This window comes from Onthophagus taurus, chromosome 7 (assembly GCF_036711975.1).
Source record: "Onthophagus taurus isolate NC chromosome 7, IU_Otau_3.0, whole genome shotgun sequence".
Lineage (NCBI taxonomy): Eukaryota > Metazoa > Arthropoda > Insecta > Coleoptera > Scarabaeidae > Onthophagus > Onthophagus taurus.
In genome coordinates, this window is record NC_091972.1 from 28,792,987 (window position 1) to 28,798,385 (window position 5,399).

Genomic DNA, 5,399 nt, shown 5'->3' on the forward strand with positions numbered 1-5,399 from the left:
CTCGCGGATATGTTATTCGAAACCTTATTTTCGATCTTTGGACTGAGTTTGGTGGTGTCACAAAATTTTTCAAGAAAGTTATGAATTTTTTACGTATTTCGGGGGTGATTTCAACCCCTTATCCCCTGAATTTCCGCGAATCTCGCGGATATGTTATTCGAAACCTTATTTTCGATCTTTGGACTGAGTTTGGTGGTGTCACAAAATTTTTCAAAAAAGTTATGAATTTTTTACGTATTTCGGGGGTGATTTCGACCCCTTATCCCTTGAATTTCCGCGAATCTCGTGGATATGTTTTTCGAAACCTTATTTTCGATCTTTGGACTGAGTTTGGTGGTGTCACAAAATTTTTCAAGAAAGTTATGAATTTTTTACGTATTTCGGGGGTGATTTCGACCCCTTATCCCCTGAATTTCCGCGAATCTCGCGGATATGTTATTCGAAACCTTATTTTCGATCTTTGGACTGAGTTTGGTGGTGTCACAAAATTTTTCAAGAAAGTTATGAATTTTTTACGTATTTCGGGGGTGATTTCGACCCCTTATCCCCTGAATTTCCGCGAATCTCGCGGATATGTTATTCGAAACCTTATTTTCGATCTTTGGACTGAGTTTGGTGGTGTCACAAAATTTTTCAAGAAAGTTATGAATTTTTTACGTATTTCGGGGGCGATTTCGACCCCTTATCCCCTGAATTTCCGCGAATCTCGCAGATATGTTATTCGAAACCTTATTTTCGATCTTTGGACAGAGTTTGGTGGTGTCACAAAATTTGTCAAGAAAGTTATGAATTTTTTACGTATTTCGGGGGTGATTTCGACTCCTTATCCCCTGAATTTCGGCGAATCTCGCGGATATGTTATTCGAAACCTTATTTTCGATCTTTGGACTGAGTTTGGTGGTGTCACAAAATTTGTCAAGAAAGTTATGAATTTTTTACGTATTTCGGGGGTGATTTCGACCCCTTATCCCCTGAATTTCCGCGAATCTCGCGGATATGTTATTCGAAACCTTATTTTCGATCTTTGGACAGAGTTTGGTGGTGTCACAAAATTTGTCAAGAAAGTTATGAATTTTTTACGTATTTCGGGGGTGATTTCGACTCCTTATCCCCTGAATTTCGGCGAATCTCGCGGATATGTTATTCGAAACCTTATTTTCGATCTTTGGACTGAGTTTGGTGGTGTCACAAAATTTGTCAAGAAAGTTATGAATTTTTTACGTATTTCGGGGGTGATTTCGACCCCTTATCCCCTGAATTTCCGCGAATCTCGCGGATATGTTATTCGAAACCTTATTTTCGATCTTTGGACTGAGTTTGGTGGTGTCACAAAATTTTTCAAGAAAGTTATGAATTTTTTACGTATTTCGGGGGCGATTTCGACCCCTTATCCCCTGAATTTCCGCGAATCTCGCAGATATGTTATTCGAAACCTTATTTTCGATCTTTGGACAGAGTTTGGTGGTGTCACAAAATTTGTCAAGAAAGTTATGAATTTTTTACGTATTTCGGGGGTGATTTCGACTCCTTATCCCCTGAATTTCGGCGAATCTCGCGGATATGTTATTCGAAACCTTATTTTCGATCTTTGGACTGAGTTTGGTGGTGTCACAAAATTTGTCAAGAAAGTTATGAATTTTTTACGTATTTCGGGGGTGATTTCGACCCCTTATCCCCTGAATTTCCGCGAATCTCGCGGATATGTTATTCGAAACCTTATTTTCGATCTTTGGACTAAGTTTGGTGGTGTCACAAAATTTGTCAAGAAAGTTATGAATTTTTTACGTATTTCGGGGGTGATTTCGACCCTTTATCCCCTGAATTTCCGGGTGGTGCTTAGATATGTTATTCGAAATAGTGATTTTGATATTTGGGGTTGACTTAATGGATCATCAAGCTTTTTCAATGCAAATTGGAGTTTTTCACATAATGAAAGGGTGATTTTTATGTAATAATAATGAATTTTACTTGAAAGTTTTAGAGGGGTTATCTATTTTACTCTCTTTAATGCTAATTTTGATGTTTTTTGGTTATTATCACTAATAAATACGAAATTATAGATAGAGTACACTATTTGTTTGGTCCGCTGTAAAAATGTGAATTTCGTTTCTGAATCCGTTGCTAACTTCAACGACATTTTAACAGGAACGGTTGTGGTTGGAAATGGTTTTATATTTATAAAGCGTAAATAGTTTGCGTAAATGGTTTATTTTGTTTGAATAATTTTATTTCAATAATAATATTTATTAAAGTAAATAAAGAAAAAAATATAGTTGATATAGAGCACAAGAAAATATAAATGGATGTAAATTGAAATGAATCAAAACTAATGAAAAAAGTAATGTTTTTCTTTTAAGAAAAAAAGATAATGAAAATACAAGGTTCTAAGACGATAACAAAGAAAAATAAAGTAAAATAATGTCGGGTGGCGAACAAGTGACTCACACAACAGACAAGTTTGAAATCCTTCGGAGATTTCGTGTATTTTAAATTTAAACGAAAATGGGAAGCTCGCCATTTGAAGAATTTTCGTTAGATTTGATTTTTACTAGAATTATTGCTCCACAATTAAGCGAGTATGACAGCAAGTAGGTATGATTGAAGAATTCTGTTGAGATTGGTAATTTTATTTATTTACGGTTGGTATCATTGGTTTGATTTGTGTTGTCGCAAATGGATGACAGTTTTCTTTGTACAGGCTGTTCTACATAATTCAATTTTTCAAACATTTTTTTTTAATCCTTTATTTTTTATTTAGAACCTCCAAGAGTATTTATAACTCCAAACACCGGAGAGGGAGGAATTCATTTTCTTTAAACCGCGTTTATTATTGTTTAATAAAATGGATCCAAATTGTGTTGAGGTGAGTACGCTTCTTACTGCGTAATTAATTACGTTGGATTTTATTACGTTTATTTAAAAAGAATTGGCCACTTCCATAATTGAGACGAGTGAATATGAATTGGACGAGAAAGCAGCTACTGCTGAAATGATACAGTTCTTTGCTGATGTACATACATATAATGTATGATAAAGAAATGTTGAGGTAATAATTTGTTTCTTTTAAATTATAACTCCATCTAATTATTTATTTTTAAAAGGATTCTGGTTATTTATTGATTAAGATGGATCTAGAAGGTGACCTCAACTCTCAAATATTTTCAAGCGATCATTATCCAACTCAACTGGAGAGTAAGATTGCCATATTCCAAGTTTTTATCATAAAGGTTTAATATAAATATATTTTAGGAATGTTTTTGTTGTTTTAGTAGAGTACATTATCAAGGGATGAAACCGTATTATAAGTTATATGCAACAACTGTATGTATTTTTTATGTATTTCTGGAGATGATGCAATGAAGAAAGGATTTTTATCCAGTTTTGCTTATTGTTAAGTATTTAATTATCAAGCGGTATGTATTAAATATATTTTTTTTTTAATTTTTATTTTTCAGTATTCAATTTCTATAATGTTCTTATCTAGAATTTTCGATCAAGTAATTTTTTTATATCAATCCATGATTTAAATCAAAAGAAATGAAAATCAAAATCAGGCAACTAAAAACTAAGATAAACAAAAACAATACATACCTATTATAACAAAAACAAAAAAAAACAATGCATAGGAATTGCAAAGTTTATATAAAAATTCTAATTTGCTGGCTTTTTTCATTTCCAATTTGTTGCTACTGAAGCTAAGCAGTACACAGCACATAAAAATTGTTTTAAAGTTGGGAGAAGTTTCTCCCTATCAGGCCATTGCAAAGTAGTAACATTGGATATAACTTCCTCAGAAAGCAAGATGATTCTCTTCTATCGTCAATTTATATTTTGTTATATGCTAAATTTATAAATGATGAATGTCTTTCTTCAAGTACACTTCCTAATTCCTTTCACATTTTTACAGCATCAGATAGGGAAGCACTTTTTTGCAATTTGTCAAGTCCCATGGATTTTGGCTTTAATAGTAGGTATTTTTTGGTAGGTATATCGTAGGATAAATTTCGTTTTTATTTTCTTCACTTACTTTGAACATAAATAATGCGTCGGATATGTTCAAACTACTAAATCGCATGAATTTTATACTCTAACTATAAAAGTTAACTAATTATTTCAATTTTTATGTAAAAATTGGGCTTTTTTCTAAATTGAAAATTTTTCTAGTTCAATTTATGATATGTAACCATAGAAACCATAAAAGTTACAACTTATATTGGTGTGATTAAGTCTTTTCATGCGATGTTAACCGTGAAAGAGAGAATTTATTTAGTACTGTGCTATGGTACTAGTGAATCATGTTTTCGTGTAGTTATACAAAAATGCCAGCAAAAATATCCGGACACAAAAATATCTCATGTTGAGGCTCGCAAACTTATGAAAAAATTTTTGGAAACGGGTTCTGTATTATCCATAAAGAAGCAGACAAAGAGACTAAATGAGGAAGACGCTGCTTTTCAGATAGCTTTTCAACAAATGACATTGTTTCTTCCCAGCATTGTCGTTATTGGAGCGACGTAAATCCAATTATCCTTAAATTTTATACGGTCAATGTACTTTCAGCAAGACAGTTGCCCAGCTTACCATTCACACATTGTGCCAAATGGTTAAATTTACAATTTAGTCAAAAATGGATTGAACGAAATGGTCCTATTTGATGACCAGCACGTAGTCCTGATCTTACAATTATGGATTTTTATTTTTGGGGACGATTTAAACAAATTGTTTACAGTGAACCATTACAAGATGATGTAGAACTATTAAAACTAAGAATAATTAAAGCGATAGAATCTCTACCACTGGCGGAAATTCGTACTTCTTATAAAGAATTTAGAACTCGTCTTCAAATGTGTGTCGAATTGGGAAGGAATTTGTTTGAATGAGGATTTGTTCACTTACAAATAAATAATATTTATTACTTACATAGTGTGTTATTACATTAATTTACATTTAAAATATTTTATTCAATTAGCCATATTTTAATTTGATTTGTCCGTATATTTTTCACTAACATAAGTTGTAACTTTTATTTTATTTTATTGGTTTCTATGGTTGCATATCGTAAATTGAACTTGAAAAATTTTTAATTTAGTAAAACTATAATTTTTACATAAAAATGGGAATAATTAGTTAACTTCTATAGTTAGAATATAAAGTTCGTGCGATTTAGTGGTTTGAACATATCCGACGCATTATGTATGCTGAGATAAGTTTGAAAAATCAGTAACAAATTTTTTTTTCCTCTTTGTAACTCGATCCGGGGACATACTGTATAATATGTATTTGCAGGCAATCCAGTATACTGTTAATTTTGATTAAAGAAAGGAAATTATAATTTTTTCTCGCCCTGGTTTAAAGTAACATTTAAGGTGATCCAGAATGCGTTTAAACACTTTCTGATA

The 5,399-nt window shown here is 32.1% G+C and overlaps 1 long non-coding RNA gene across 1 annotated transcript; it reads left to right on the forward strand.

Moving 5' to 3' along the window:
* The first annotated feature begins 2,450 nt into the window (after window positions 1-2,450).
* LOC139430851 (uncharacterized) lies at window positions 2,451-3,390 on the forward strand. Its single transcript, XR_011641224.1, has 4 exons — window positions 2,451-2,863; window positions 2,925-3,046; window positions 3,102-3,192; window positions 3,250-3,390. It is a non-coding gene; the product is annotated as an uncharacterized lncRNA (long non-coding RNA).
* Window positions 3,391-5,399: the final 2,009 nt, after the last annotated feature.